Source organism: Lithobates pipiens, unplaced genomic scaffold (assembly GCF_037356315.1).
Source record: "Lithobates pipiens isolate NorthernLeopardFrog02 unplaced genomic scaffold, aLitPip1_a1.2 Scaffold_19, whole genome shotgun sequence".
In the NCBI taxonomy this organism is placed as follows: domain Eukaryota; kingdom Metazoa; phylum Chordata; class Amphibia; order Anura; family Ranidae; genus Lithobates; species Lithobates pipiens.
This window is the reverse complement of record NW_027507764.1, coordinates 520,836,084-520,852,986: the sequence shown is the minus strand read 5'-3', so window position 1 is coordinate 520,852,986 and position 16,903 is coordinate 520,836,084. Positions and strand designations below refer to the sequence as shown.

The window sequence follows — 16,903 nt, the reverse complement described above, 5'->3', positions numbered from 1 at the left end:
ATTGGACTACAAGTCTAGTAACGTTTGCGGGCGGACTTCGACCCCCATGGCCTCTGATTTCAAGAAGTATCCCGTATATCTGGAATTCCCGAAGGAGATTTGGCAAGGAAACTCTGGGATTCGTCAACGAGAACAGCATGTCATCTACGTAGGCAGATTTCAATAGTACCGATTTGGAGTCGCGTTATGTCTGAGTTTTGTCGAATTGTGGAGAGAAAGGGTTCCAATGACAGTGCGAATAACTGGGGCGACAGGGGGCAACCCTGTCTGGTCCCATTCCCGATGTCAAGGGGAGATGAGAGCACCCCATTCGCTTTGAGTTGAGCTGAAGGGCGTGAGTATATCTTACTTATCCATGCCAACATCCGTTCACTCAGACCTATATGGCGAAGGACCGAGAACATGAATGTCCATTTGACCCGATCAAAAGCCTTCTCGGCATCAGTACTCACGAAAAGACAAGGGGTCCCAGATGACTTTGCTTTATGGACCAGGGTAAGCACCTTAATGGTGTTGTCCCTATCTTCCCTGGTGGGAATAAAACCTAACTGGTCAATATGTATAAGGGACTGCAAGTGCTGTGCCAATCACGTGGCGAGGATTTTAGAGAATCGTTTTAGGACCGAATTTAGGAGGGAAATGGGTCTGTAGCTCCCACATAGGCCCGGGTCTTTGCCCTCCTTAGGTATCAACGAGATGTGGGCTCTAAGGGTATGCTCAGGAAAATCCCCATTCAAGCTCAGAGTATTCAATAAATTCACCAAGCGCGGGCCGAGAATAGGGAGGAAGGTCTTATAGTATTGTGCGGTATATCCGTCAGGGCCCGGAGCCTTACCCACCTTCGGAGGTCCCACGGCCATCTGGACTTCTTCCAGTGTGATCGGGTTGGTAGACCAGAACCGGTTACATATCTGTCTATATTGTCCTGTCCGGACCCTGAATCGGGCAGGTTGTAGAGATCAGAGTAGCATTTTTCAAAGACTTTGGCTATTTGGGTTGGGGTAGAGCCCCTCTGGCCATTCTCATCTATCAACTGTTGTATGTAAGAGGCAGATTTCCACTCCTTTACTGACCTGGCAAAGATTTTTCTGCATTTGTCCCCTGATTCCTACATCAATTTACGACAAAACTGGAGTACTGCTTTCGCTTTATAATGGAGTAGGTCAGTAATCTGGGTACGGAGTGTCCCCAATTCAATCTCTAAGGTCCGTGAGGGGGCATGTTTATGTTTCGCTTCCACAGAGGCAAGTTCACAAAACAGATTAGCAATTTGTTCCTTCCGTGTTCGTTTGATGCGTGCCCCGTGCCTGATAAGTACCCTGCGGAGTACTGACTTGTGAGCCTCCCAAATTATCCCCGGGTCGCAGTCCTGCATTTAGTTTTCTTGGAAATAAAGGTCCAATTCCCTGGTCACATCTGCTAAAACTTCCGGTATCTGGAGGAGGCTCTCATTAAGGTGCCAGAATAGAGTCCTAGGTGAGGGGTTCCTAGAGAGGGTGTAGGTAAGGGCTACAGGAGCGTGGTCAGACCAAGTAATATGGCCGATGGAGGAAGAGCTCACCAAGTGCAGTTGGTCATGTGGAATCAAGAAGAAGTCTATCCTCAAGTATGATTTGTGAGGGGAAGAGCAAAAAGAGTAGTCCCTTTCCCCGGAGTGTTGCAGACACCAGATATCAACTAATTGGTCATTCAGTAAGCACTTAGTAATCCGCTTTCTAGAGTAAATGAGGAGCGAGGAGCAAGAGGCAGAAGTGTCAACCGATGGCGAAAGGGGACATTAAAGTCCCCACCTAATATCAACTGGCCCTCCCGAAAGTCACATCATCTGTGCAGGGTAGTTCTGAGGAATGTGTCTTGGTGATCATTGGGAGCGTACACAGTGGCAAATGTAAAAAGGAGCTCTCCAATGTGGCCCCTAAGAAAAAGATATCGGCCCCCAGGGTCCACCAGAGAATCCTGGAGAACCGAGGGGAGCCTGCTAGAGATCAGAATGGAGATTCCCTTGGTCTTAGAGGAGGGGTTAGTAGAGTGGTAGACCTTAGCGAAGGATCTTGACCGTAGAAAGGGGAGGCTAGTATTTTTAAAATGTGTTTCTTGTATAAAGGCCACATCAGTACAGGAAGTCTTCAGTTCTCACAGGAGGATCCACCGTTTTTCAGAGGAGTTCAGTCCCTTAACGTTTAGAGAGGTGACCTTGACTGAGTCTGCCATCGCTCCTCGGGGAGGGGAAGGGGGACGTCCGAGAAAAGCAAAGAAAGTTGAACCAAGGTAGGTATTGGGTAGGTAATGGATGGAGGGAACTAAGGGGGAAAAAGGAAGGGCAAATGGAAGGAAAGGTAAGGGGAAAAAGAGGCCGGGCACCTCAACCCCAGGGGGAGAGGGAAATTAAGGGTTGTCCGCACTCAACAGTACAGGAATTGTATACTAAAACAGCACAATTATGCTATAGCGTTTACCAGATGTACACTGGGTTTAAAGCGCCGTCCTACTTGGGTTGGTGGGTAGACAGGTCGGAGAGGGAGCCCCCGGATCCCAGTCCCCCCAGTCCCGGCAGTGGTAAATGTCACGTCTGATACCGGTATGCAAATAAAAGACAATCAGTAACATCATAGAACCAAAAAACAATAGTATAATTAAAACAGAGGTAGAGCATAGAACTGTCAGCACTGAGGGGTCTCCTCAGCTCGCCCTAAATGTAGGCATGCACGAGGGAGCCCGTCACAACAGAAAAGGCATCACAGAATGGGATCCACCACCCCCCGTCCCATACCCCAAAAGTACATGCAGCCCCCGAACAAATGTATTTCTCTCTTTGGCAGATTGTCCTCTTCTTACCCCCTCTCCTCCATCCACGCCCCGGGGGAAAAGGGGGAGGGAAGGGGGGAAAAGAGGGGGGTAAGGGGGGAAAGGGGGAGTGAAAGGGGGGAGGGAAGGGGGGAGGGAAGGGAAGGAGGTAAGGGAGGGAAGGGGGGAGGGAAGGAGGGGCAGCAAAGGAGAGGGGACAAACATGCGGAAAGGTCAAGTCCTTTAGCGTGCTCACACCAGCAACCACCCGGACCCCATAAGTTTCAACTCCTCCCCTCCATGGTCACCACATGAAGATGAAAGAGGAGCAGCCCTGGTCGGTGCATGGAGAATCCGGCAGGCAAGGGGCTGGGGCCACCATCCCTCCATCCAACGGGAGACTTCACCCGAGCAGCAGTTCTGGGGCCCGCCAATTAGTGTCTCTCCTGCATCACCATCGGGGGCTGTGTAGAGCATCCAGAGGGAGGCTGGGACCGCCAAAACAGTAAGGGGTAAATCCTCCAGGGGGGTCCAGAGTCAAACTGGAGGGAAGCAGTGTCTCGCACCAATAGGCTCAATAAATAAGTCATCCAGGGTGTCCCCGAAAGCTGCAGAAGGCAATCTCGGCAAAGAGTAGGTGGGGGCCAGAGGGGGGGACGAGGGGCGCAACCAGGGAGAGGGGACACATATGCGGGAATGTCAAGCCCTTCCAGTACAGCGCACTAGGTATCACTCAGACCCCCCAAAGTGCAACTCCCCCCTCTAAGGTCAAGACTCCAGAAGGGAAGATGAGCCGCCCTGGTCTGTACATGAAAGAACCTGCTGCCAAGGGGTTGGGGCCATCATCCCTTCCTCCAATGGGAGATGCCACCTGTCAAGTGGTGCCCCTCCGACAATGTCGTCGGGGTATATGTGGAGCATCCAGGGGGAGGCAGGGACCACCCAAACAGTGAGGGGTAACGCCTCCAATGGGGACCGGTGTCAGACAGGAGGATAGCGGTGTCTTGTACAAGTTGGTTAATTAGACAAGTCATCCAGTATGTTCCTGTGAGCAGCGGAAGGAAAGGTCGGTAAGGATTATGAATGGGTGGGGGCCAGGGAGTGCATAAAACTGCCACCAGATGACCGGGGCAGAGAGGGCAAGGGGATGAAAGTCAGATCTGGTAGGTGGGGGGGGGGGGGGGTGAGGAGTCTCACTCATATTACTCACGTTGGCCATCCCTTGAAGCTGAGCTCTCTGCATACCCAGGATGTTCTTCTGTATAATCTAGCCTATCTGTATACATTAGCCAGTCTTTTGTACACATTAGCCTCTCTGTATCAACTAGCCGGTCTTCTGTATACACTAGTCCGTCCCTAGCTTGTCTTTTATACACATAGTCTCTCGGTATACCCCGCCTTTCTGTATACATCTTTATACCCTAGCCTCTATGTATAATCTTGCCTCTCATTATACCCCAGCCTGTATTCTGTTTACCCAATTTTGTCTTTTATATAAACTAGCCTGTCTACTGTATAACTTAGCTTCTCATTATACCCCGGCCTCACTGTCAGCTTGTCTCTGTACACTAGCCTCTCTGTTTTCCCTAGTCTCTCTGTTTAAAATAGCCTCTCTGTATACACTAGTCTGTCCGTATACTTTAGCAAGTCTGCACACACTAGCCTCTTTGTGTTAAACAGCCTCTCCCTCAGAATAACCTCGCCTCCATCTCTGCATATCCAGTACGTTCTTCTGTATAATCTAGCCTGTCTTTTGTACACATTAGCCTCTCTGTATAAACTAGCTGGTCTTCTGTATACACTATTCCGTCTGTATACACTAGCAAGTCTGTGTAACTCGGTCTCTCTCCCTAGAAAACACCAACCCTGACCCTGACAGAGGAGGAGGGTTTAATAGTCCCTCAGACTCCTCCCACAAATACGGGCTGGCCTGCGGCCAGCCTTCGCACTTGTAATCGGAGTCTTCAAGTGGGAAATGCGATATTACTTAACCACTTCCCACCCGGCCAATGCACATATACGGCCGGGTGGGAGCCGTCTACTTCTGATAGGACGTTCAGGAATGTCAATCAGGGCTCTGTGATTGGCCCTCCTGATCACATGACGGCCGTGTCCAATCACGGCCGTCATGTGATGTAAACAAACAGCCGGTTGCTAGGCAATCGGCTCCTCCTCTCCTCACACAGAAGTCATCGCTGAGGAGAGGAGAGTAGATTGCTGCAGCCGGCTGATGATCAGTGAGTATGAGCTGTTTTTTACAGCTTTTTACTCACTGATCTTCAGTCTAGTGTAAACACACAACACACCACACAGTGTAAACACAGTCCCCACATATGTCCCCATAACACACATGTCCCCAAAAAATAAAAACACATGTCCCTAATAATAAAAACATGTCCCCCACATATGTCCCACTAAAATCACTTGTCCCAATGATTATGTGCACACATATGTACGTGATCACCTGCACACATATGTACATGATCATTTGCGTACATATGTCCGTGATCACACAAACCAATTATTATACACTTAACAGATTTTTTTTTACCAAAAACATGTAGCAGAATACATTTTGGCTTAAATTTATGACAAAATTTGATTTTATTGGATTTCTTTTAAAATAGAAAAAAGAAAATATTGTTTTTTTTCCAAATTTCCGCTTTTTTGCGCTTATATCGCAAAAAATAAAAAACGGAGTCGTGAATAAAAACCACCAAAATAAATCTCTATTTGTGCGAACAAAATGATAAAAATTTCATTTGGGTACAGTGTAGCATGACCGCGCAATTGTCACTGAAAGCGCTAGAGCGATGAAAGCTGAAAATTGGGCTGGGAAAGAAGGGGGCGAAAGTGCCCTGTATTGTAGTGGTTAAGAACCAAGGCCTGAGGTGTGCCATGGCCTGGATGGTCAGTATGCTTGAAAAGAGGGCAAAAAGACACAAGTATAGGTGGAAAAGGAAAGGTAAAGATCCCATCCATAAAATGACATATGCCCAAATGCCAACTGTAAGTTACCGCTGTGAGAGTAGAACCCACCGACTCTTGACCTGAAGATGAGAAGGAACCCCTTAAGAGCCTGCAAGCTACGCAAACCCAAATGAATGTCCCGTGAAGGATAGGATGAGCCTGATGCCCAAGGTAACCCAGACATGAGAATGAACTTCTTGTGAATGAGAGGATACGTGGGGAAAAGGGAGCAAGGGCTGACCCGAAGAACCCTACAAGAAGATGGCTGAGCAGACTGAAAAAACCCAACACAAGACTGCCTGGGGTATACAGTGAGGCTATTATAATTGGAATGAGGCTGGGGTAATAAGATTGGCTTGGGTATACGGCGAGGTAGACCCTAGAAAAGAAACAGAAATCAGAAAAGTAAAACAAGGTAATACAGATAGGCTAATGTTATTCCCCTGAGCCTGGTGTATACAGAAGAATGGCTAGTGTATACAGAGAGGCTAGTGTGTACAGATGACAAGCTATTGTTTACAGATAGGCTTGTGTATACAGAAGAGAGTCTGGGGAATTCAGTGAGGCTAGTGTATGCAGAGAGGCTTGGACACCGAGACTATTGTAAAAAGAAGGCAGGCTAGTGTATATAGGTTACGGGCACGTGTATACAGAAGACAGAGAGGCTAGTCTATATAGAGGGACTGGTGTACACAGAAAGATTAATGTATACAGAAAGGCTAGCGTGTACAGAAGACATGACTTTATTTTTTGCTAATGCAACTACATCTAAATCATGTAAAGAGTTACAGTGCTTTTTTCATATTTGGTGCTGTTAAAAGGTCAGTAGTGTGTTGTCAGTGGTGATATCAATGTGACAGTTAATGTAGAGAACTACATATATAAAAAATAGAACAAAAGAGTGCTAAGTTTATTTTGTTAAGTCATTGACTGATAGACGTTAAGTAATTGGCCGTTATTGGTTTGGCAGTACATGGTTTATTTTGATGTAAGATAGTTTTATTCTCTACCTATAGCCGAGTTTTAGACGACTTTATTATTAGCATTAGTCGCATTAATCATATTTATTATGCAGAGTGTAAGTATTGTAGTGAGACGATATTGCTTTTGAAAGATTTGTATTATTATACATAGCATTGTTAGTAGACCAATAGGACAATTTACATGGCTTAATATTGCAGAGCGTAATTTAACAGGAAAGAAATCCAAAGCGTTAGTTGCAGTAGCTTCATAAAACTGAGAAATCGTTGCATTACTCTAAATGTAAAAGTTGTTCCGGTAGCACTGAGAAGACTGATATTAGATGAGTGATCTACCCATTCCGTTTACTATTGCAGAGAGATACCGGTTAAATGTTAATATCTTAATATTTATTGCTGCGTGTAAGGTAGAAATGAGATGGTTTTGTGTGAGTTGGTTTACCAGGATATAGAGATCGTAATCTGGTTATTCTAATAATAAATATAGCAAAATAACACAGATTAATATTGAGACAGTATATACAAGTCGAGTTTAAGTGGAAATACAGGAAATGACAGCAACGACGTGTGTAGGTTTTTATCAATCGGGTTTATTACGTGTCTTTAATAATGTAGTAAATATACCCCAAATATAGCATAAGGATAAGAAAGGAAAATAACTGGCAGAGGATGACATGGCAAAAAGACAAACTGCATTAGAAATGTGAATGTGAATTAGAGATGAAATGTCAATCCCCATTGGTAACCATTAATAAAGTTAACACGGCTACGTACAGCAAAGTTTGAGCTAAGCAGCTAAATATTCCTTTATATTGCAGAGCTTAAGTATTGCAGTTGAAAAGAGATCGGAAGCGTTTTTTGCAGTAGCTTCAAAATGACTGAGAAATCATTTCATTACTCTAAATGAAAAAGTTATCCCGGTAGCACTGAGTGGACTGATATTAGATGAGTTATCGTTGTAATACAAATTCAGTTTCCTATAGCAGAGAGATACCAGCTAAATGTAAGAAGAGCAATTGAACTGTTCACATCGGTAGCATTGCATTACTCTTAATATGTGAAGCGTGTAAAGAAGCAAAAGATGGTTTTGTATTATCCTAAAAGTAGCAGTATACGTAATAAAGGTGGATTTAGACATAGCAAACCCTATAATCTAATTTAGCAAAATTAGAAAGGATAATATTGAGACAGTATAAACAGGTCGAGTTTAAGTGGAAATACACAAAATATCTAGCTTACCTTTACATTGTTCAATAGAGCCTTGCAAAGTAATACCAAGTTAGAATATCGGACTAGCAATTAGATGAGATGATTGCTGTAATCATAAAATATCAGCAACTTGTCTTTAAGGATGAGAAAGTATAATAACCGGAAAAGTATGAAATTTTAAAGAGACAAATTGCATTAGAGATGTGAGATAGACATGAAATGTCAATCCCCATTGGTTACTTACATGAAACCATTAATACAGTTAACGCGGCTACATACAGCAAAGTGTGAGCTAAGCAGCTAAAGGGTATACATTATTTAAGAGTAAATTAACGTAGCTTGTAAATTCCAACGTGTAAATCGTGCCATTAATTTTGTTACGCACGAAGGCGGCTTACACTGACTTTTCTCCGTTTCCACTGGTTATCCGCATAATGTATCAGTAACCCTGAAAATTAATAGTGATAGACAGTTTACAATAGGATGTATGCTTGATGTGAATGTAAAATAGTTGCATTATGTGTTATTAATGTAATCAAACTTTATTGCTATCCTTTGCTACTGCAACCACTTTCTCGCATTTTGCTGCTTTTAAAAAATGTGTTGCCAGTGTTATGTGTTACAAATGGTTATCAGTGTGACAGTTGAAGTAATATACAAAATAGAGTCAGAAAGAGAATCCTATTGCATAGAGGTAGAGAGATGGTTGCATTATTCTTAATGTGCCGGCTTTAAAAGGTTTTAAAAAGATGGTTTTGTGTGAATTTTGCTTTAACGTAAAATTAGCTGTAGACATTATATCTATGGTTACGTTTACAATGATTTAGAGATAGTAATCTCTATAATATAATAATAATAAGTATATTGAGGCAGTAAATATAAATACAGATAAAGTGAATACACAAAAGGGATCAAGAGATTGTTGCAAAGTAATATCCTCATTAAGGCCGATTGTCGGAATAGCAACATAACACGAAATATGAGCACGGCTAAAATACAGAAAAACAGTACATTATTTAGGAGTACAGTAGAATATAGTATAAATTATTTAAGATTAAATTGACTTAGCCTGAAAAAATCTAAGTTTAAATCGTTGAGTAAATCGTTGAGTAAATCGTAAATTTATCAGCTAAGTTAACTCTGAGATTATGATTAATTTGACAATTCCATTACGCGGTCCATTTCCACTGGTATAATCATAATGTAATATCAGTAATTGCTATCAGTAAATGTTAAAATTTTAGACAGTTTACATTAGGATGTGGAATTGATATGGATTTAAAAGCGGAACATTAATTTTCTGAAGCATATGGCAGAAAGACGGCTTACACTGCTTTTCTCACATTTTTCTGCGGTAAAAAGAAATGTTTTGTCACTGTGTTTTAACTGTGCAATGATCCTAGTGCAGAGAGATACTCAGTTAATGTCAGAGATACTCGGTTAATGTCAGAAAAGCAATAAAACTTTTTACATCGTTAGCGAGCGATAGTTACATTACTCATAATATGTGCAGCATGTCTGGTAGCAAATGGATGGTTTTGTGAACATTTTGCATTACCGTACAATTAGCGGTAGACCTCGCCGACTGTATACACCAGACTCTCTGAATACACTAAACCCTCTGTATACCACATCCTGTCTTCTGTATACACTAGACTGTAAAAATTAGCTAGAATACACCAGCCTGTCTTCTGTACCCACTAGACACTCTGTATACACTACCCAGTCTTCTGTATACACTGTCAGCTTTGATGTATACCCAAGCCTGTCTTCTGTATATGCACTGTCCTTTCTGTATACACTCGACTCTCTCTATACACGAATCTCTCTATATACACTAACATCTTTGTATATACTAGCCTCTCTTTAAACTAGCCTCTCTGTGTACCCCAGCCTCACTGTTTACTCTAGCATCTCTGTATACTCAAGCCTATCTGCATGCACGAGTCTGTATTCTGTATTCACTAGCCTTTCTTCTGTATGCTGTAGTCTTCTTTATATACCAGCTTCTCTGTACACCCTTGCATCTCTGTAAACACTGTGTAAACTAGCCAGTCTTATTTATACACTCGCCGACTGTATACACTAGACTCTCTGAATACCTAGCCTATGTTCTGAATACACTAGCCCGTCTTCGGTCTTCTGTATGCCCTCTCTGTATAAACTAGCATCTTTCTATACCCCAAACTGTCCTCTGTAAACACTTGTCTCTCTTTATAGCCTGTTTAGCCTTTCTTCTGTACACACTAGCTTCTCTGTATACACTAACCAGGCTTCTATATAAAATAGCTTCACTGTATGCACTAGCCTCTCTGTATAATCTAGCCTCTCTTTATACCCTAGATAGTGTTCTGCATACACTAGCCTCTCCGTAGAAGCCAGCCTTTATTCTGTATTCACTAGCCTTTCTTCTGTATGCTGTAGTCTTCTATATATACTAGCTTCTCTGTACACCCTTGCATCTCTATACACCAGACTCTCTGAATACACTAAACCCTCTGTATACCACAGCCTGTCTTCTGTATACACTAGACTTTAAAAACTAGCTAGAATACACCAGCCTGTCTTCTGTATCCACTAGATTCTCTGTATACACTACCCAGGCTTCTGTATACACTGTCAGCTTGGATGTATACCCAAACCTGTCTTCTGTATACACTAGTCTCTCTATATGCACTGTCCTATCTGTATACACTCGACTCTCTCTATACACTAACATCTTTGTATATACTAGCCTCTCTTTAAACTAGCCTTTCTGTGTACCCCAGCCTCACTGTTTACTCTAGCATCTCTGTATACTCAAGCCTATCTGCATACACGAGTCTGTATTCTGTATACACTAGCCTCTCTTTAAACTAGTCTCTGTATACCCCAGAATAACTGTATACTCTAGCCTCTCAGTATACACTAGCATTTCTGTACACATCACCCTATCTGTATTCACTAGCCTCTCTGTATACCCCAGCCTGCCTCTCTCTATACACTAGCTTTTCTTCTGAATATAATAGTCTCAGTCTCTCTCTATAACCAAGCCTGTTTTCTCTATACATTAGCATGTGTCCTGTATACACTAGCCTGTCTTCTTTATTCTCTAGCCTACCTTCTGTATACCTTAGCCTCTCTGTATAAACTAGCCTTCCTTCTATATACACTGCCATTTATGAGGTAAACAAAGAGTCTAGTGTACATAAACGACAGGCTAGTGTATAAAGAGAGGATAGGGTATACAGAAGAAAGCCTAGTGTATACAGAACACAGGCTAGTACCCTGAGCCTGGGTGAGAGAGGATGAGGAGCATTAGGAGGGCTTGGTCTTTCACATCCGACCAAGCCATGATGTGGCTCAACACGTCCAGCTGCCGAAAATAAGGACAAGCGTGGGAGGCACACAACACCCACTGTAACAGTGCTAGGTTCCTGCATTACAGAAACAGAACACCAGCAATAAGGGGTATCTTCAGGTGTATACTGTGCAGGAGGCACACAACACCCACTCTAACTTCTGCACTGCCGATGCCTGTATTGCAAAAATTGAACACCAGTAATAAAGGGTAGCTTCAGGTGTGTACTGTGCAGGAGGCACATAACACCCACTGTAACAGTGCTAGGTTCCCAAGCAGTAAAGACACTGTCCCTGCCTATCGTCCTCTTTCCCTGACCGCCGCAACACACTATACAAGGCCGCTGCGCTGGCTGCCTTATATAGTGTGGGGTGTGTACTAAACCCCCTTGAGCTATAATTGGCCACAGGAATACTGCCTGTGGTCAATTGTGGCTCTCCTCTCAGAGGATGTCACATCTGTTCTTATTATATAGAACTTATTATGCTCCTCGTAAACTTTTTCAATTTGGCCGAACGGCCGGACGCAAGTTGCCCCCGGTGCGGGAACATGGGGGGAGACATGATGCACATGTTTTGGAGATGCCCGAAGTTGATCTGCTACTGGACGGAGGTGACAGGAACCATTGATCAGGTGTTTGGATCCTCCACCAGGATGGAGGCGAAGTATTGTCTCCTGGGATTAGTTGAAGGAGTTGGAAACCCGGGAAGCAGCCAGATGGCAGTTCTGAGATGCCTATTTCAGGCAAGTAAACTGATTGCCCAACCCTGCTTAGCCTCCAATGTTGGCATTGACTTGGTTTTTTTAGCTTGTTTCCCAAGATCACCATGTTGGCGTTTGTCAAGATGGTTGAGAGTGCCCAAAGAGATCGCCTATGGCCCCATCACCTTGAAAGTGCCCGATCTTGTCTGATCTCGGAGGTTAAGCATTGTCGGGCCTGATTAGTAACTGGATGGAAGACCGACTGGGAATACCAGGTGCCGTATGCTTATTTCTTGATCATACATCACGGGACACAGGATCATTACATAATGGGTTATATAGGCACCTCTGGTGATGGGACACTGGTTAACCCCCAATTAAGGAGAATTCCTTCCCTATATAACCCCTCCCATATGGGAGGCACCTAATTTTTCCCTTTGCCAGTGGTGGTTGGTCACGTAAAACATGTGCTATGAAGAAAGTTCTGTGCAGGTCCCTGCGGGGGCCTAAGGGCTACAACAAACCGGATCCATATCTCGGGCCGATATTTTGACTCCCAAGATGATATGGTACCCGGGCCTCGTCATCTGAAGAAACGAGGTTTTGCCTGTAAGTCCTCTCCTATTGGAAGACTGGGCTCTGGGAAAACCAGACTTACTGTACTATTTACATAGTGGCACGAAAGTTTCTGGCAGAGTCTTTTACAAGGTCCAGGTAGGAGGTTCTTCTGAGAAGGAACCCCCAAAAAAACCTGAAGGTTGGCACAACTCTGCCCGCCGTGATGGGTGAAGGCTGGAATCTGTCTGTTTTCAGCAATTCCTGCGGCGAGGACAGGTAAGGGAAGTTAATCCTGTATAAATTATATTATGGATTTCTTCATTGAGTAGTTGTATGTCTTACTTGGTTTCCACCACTAGGGGGAGTAAGAGCAGCCTGATGCATACTTACATGCCTTTCAGATACACACGCTCAGTGAAGCCTGGTTCTCCCAGATGACTCATGTCTCCACTGCAATCTCAGCCACAATGAATGTAATACGTAGTCTGGGGGTCCCAGACAGCTCCGATGGCAATTCCCTTCCCCCCTGGATACCGGCAGTCCTCGTGCACGCACACCAAGCACGCTTCCGTGCTAATGGAGGAGGCGGGAGTGTGTTTGCGAGCCGTGTCGTTCGGTGTGCACGGCGCTGTACTGCGCAGTTTTACAGCCCAGAGCGTCAGGGGGCTGTAAGTGGAGACACAGGAGCTGTGGGCAGTAAGCATCCCAAGGGATTGGATCCAGGCAAACCTAAGACAAACCTACTCAGCATCAGGTTGTGCAGTTTAAGCATATATATTTATTGTGAGACTTTAAGCACAACAGTGATTGCACTTTGTACTAGTACCTCTGCTTTGTAGCTTAGGACTATGTCTCCTTGTAAGAGGGTCTCAGGGGGAGATAACAAGGACACTGGTAAGTCACCGCCTAGGTCTAGGGGTTCTAAAAATGCCTGTAGGTTACCATCCCCCCCCTGCAAGACTGGAGTCAGCCTCACAGGATGAGTCAGTGCCCCTGTCAGGATTTGCAGCCTCTCCTGATATTTCAGCCCCGGTATACATCACTGAGGACTCCCTTAGGGCTACATTGGAAGGTTTTGAAGGGAGAATCATGAATTTTATTTCAGCTTCCCTGAAAGAAAGCAGGAAAAGGGGTAGATCCCCTCCCTCTGCTGAGATTCCTCTTTCAGATGACACTTCTGACAATGAGGAGAGATCCCTATCTTGGGACAGGTATCTTGAGCAGTCGGATGAATCAGAGGAAGAGGAGAGAGTCCCCTCCTCCCAGGCGCTCAGAAAACAGGTGCAGTATTATACTGAATTGGTGCATACCACATTCAGAATGCCTGCTGCTGAGATCGCTACGTCCTCTGTTTCTTCCCTGGGAGTCAGGAAAATCCCACAACCTGCCTTTTCCTTTCCAATTAATCCCTTAATGGATAAATTGTTGTATGAGGATTGGGGACATCCCGATAAACTGTTTGCTCCTCCTAAAAGGTTTTCTATGCTTTATCCTCTGGAGGAAAGTTTCACCAAGAAATGGGGGGTCCCATCTGTCGATGCGGCTGTTTCTTGCGTGAATAGAAATCTGACCTGTCCTTTGGATAATGCTCAGGTATTTAAAGATCCAACTGATAAGAAGCTGGAAACATTATTAAAAGCCTCCTTTTGGGGGGGCGTGTCCTGACCATGGAGGAGTGAGGAAGTGCTTCACCTCAGCTCCGCTCCATCGCCGCACATATCAGCTGCCCTCAGCGGGGAAATCCGATCCACATCACCGGGCTCAATGTCCCAACGATCCCGGCAGTCTTCCCGACCGCCGCAGGGTAACAAGAAGCGGCAGGGACAGCTGGATCAGTTCTTCCCGGGCCCCCACAGACAGGGCCGCGATGGACCCAATATCGACCGGGAAACTTCAGAAAGCTGGGAAATCCTCACAGCCTGCTACTGTGACGCCTTCCCAGTCAACCGGACCGTCTCCCCTGGCTTCTCCGGTGCCCTCCCCAGGATCGGTAAGCGATTCGGCCCCCCCTGCATCCCCCGGGTCCCTGGATGGCCGCTCAGAGGTCTCAGACCTCATGGGAGATGACACAATACGCCGCCATATTATGTCTCTCCCCACCAGAGAGGACCTAGAAAAGTTCACTAGCAGAGTGGAGAAGGCTTTCACCGCTGATATTGCCCAGCTTAAAGCTGATACTACACATCTGGGTCACAGAGTGGAGGCCCTGGAGGAAAAACTAGAGGAGACTCTCCCCGCTATTGCTCTGCTGCAATCTAGGTGCCAAACACAAGACCATCAGCTTGAGGTACTGCTGGGGCAATTGGATGATGTTGAAAACCGCAGCAGGAGGGCCAATATCAGGATCAGGGGGCTCCCGGAGGCTACTGGACCCAGGGATATTGTCCCCACTCTGACTGATATCTTTAGGGACATATTGGGAGTCCCAGCCACTGCTCCTATTGAAATAGACCGAGCCCACAGAGCACTGCGCCCCCCGTCTCAAGACGCTGACAATCCCAGGGATATAATCTGTAAACTTCACAAATATACTATCAAGGACCGGATTATGAAAAAAGTGCGGGGTAAGCCCTTTTATGATTTTGATGGTGCTCGACTGACTTTCTATCAGGATCTCTCGCGGCGCACCCTCATGCGGCGGAGAGCCCTTCGCCCGCTCCTTTCTGTGCTCCAGGCTGCAGGACTGTCCTACCGCTGGGGCTTCCCCTTCTCTCTGCATGTGCTTAAGGATGGCAGGCAGGTGACCCTGCGCACAAAAGACGATCTTCCACATTTTCTATCCTCTCTGGGGCTGAATCCCGTGGACTTTCTGGATTGTAGAGGACCCCCGAGCGACTTTCTTGTCCCCCCCCTTCCTCACAGATGGTCTACAGTCACACGCAAGCATCGACGGAGGGACAGACATAGTTCAACCCGCAACTCTTCAGTGGTTCCTTCTACCACCCGAGACTGATACCGAGCCTGGGCTGTGTGATAGACGGCTGATTGCGGACTTTTTCTACTATGATTGCTGGTGTCTGGGCCTCCCCCCACGGGAATTGTAAATGGGATGTTTTGACCCTGTACCCCCCCCCCCCCGGGTGTTCCAGGGACCTGGATGTGCCCTATGCGGCCGAAGACTGTGGCTGCCGTGGCCGCAAGAATTTTTGGTGACTTCTCTCCAGCCCTTGTTACTGTTTGACTATCAGATTAGGCCTACAGGGCGGAGAATGTTTACATTCCCAATGTTGGAAGGTGGTCTGCCACGGCGCCCCCTTTTTCTTCCCTTTGCGGGGCACCAGGGGTGGGGGGAGGGTTTTTTTTTAATGTGTTTTGGTTTCTGTTTTTATTTCCCCCTTTTCTTTTGCCATCGTAGCTACCTCCGTGACCCCCCCCCCTCCGCGGTCTGCAGTTTGCTGTGCGGCTACCGTGGCGGGGGGGCCTCTGCCAGGGATCGGCCAGACTCCACGTCCCCGAATGCAATCAGCCCACACTGGGCTTCACCCCTTTTTTCCTCCTCTTTTATTTTTTACTTTTGTTGCTTTTTTGGATCGGTTTTTCTCCCGAATTGAGGCTATTCTGCTCTCAGATGTGGTGGGCGGGGCGGGGACCTTCCTTTTCCCCCTTATTTTGGTTTAGGTTCCCCACATAGGCCATCCATCCATGGGTTTAGTTCCCTGTTGGGACTTTAGGAGGGGGCTAGGAGCCCCCCCGGATAGTGGGGTGGGTCCCATCTCCCCCCAAACTGCTGCATTGTCTAATTTTGATGTAGCTGTTTTGTTTTTATGTTGTTGGTATTTTTGTACTATTTTTTTGTGTTTTTTATCTCCCTATCTCTCCCCTTTTCTTCTCCCTCTTTTTTCACTCCCCCCTTTTCCTAGGAGCCTGCTGTTGCTGCGGTCCTTACACCAGGCGGGTTGGGACGCTTGCCCAGTCCTCCACCCTCCAACTCTCCCATGTCTACACTCCAGGTAATTTCCTACAATTTACGGGGTCTCTGCTCTCCGGGGAAGAGGAACAAATTGTGGTGGGAACTTAAAAAGTTGAAGGCCCAAGTGGTCTTCCTGCAGGAAACACATTTCACCAGCCATTCCCTACCCAGGTTGCCCACCCATATGTTTAATCAGTGGTTTCACAGTAGATCTCCTAAGGCCAAGTCCAGAGGGACTGCCATAGCGTTCCATAAGACGTGCCCTTTTCAGCCAGTGGATAGCAAAATTGACCCTCAGGGCTGATTTGTTTTCCTAAAGGGCACCATAGCTGGGTGTATGTACACATTCGCCTCCTTATACGCCCCCAACTCTGATCAGCTTACCTTCCTGGACGCTACCCTTGACCTATTGACAGACTTTAAAGCCGGGTATTTAATTTTAGGCGGGGA

The 16,903-nt window shown here is 45.8% G+C and overlaps 1 pseudogene; it reads left to right on the top strand.

The window, feature by feature from the left end:
- The first annotated feature begins 12,153 nt into the window (after nt 1-12,153).
- LOC143998943 (5S ribosomal RNA) lies at nt 12,154-12,272 on the top strand (annotated as a pseudogene).
- The last annotated feature ends 4,631 nt before the right edge of the window (nt 12,273-16,903 follow it).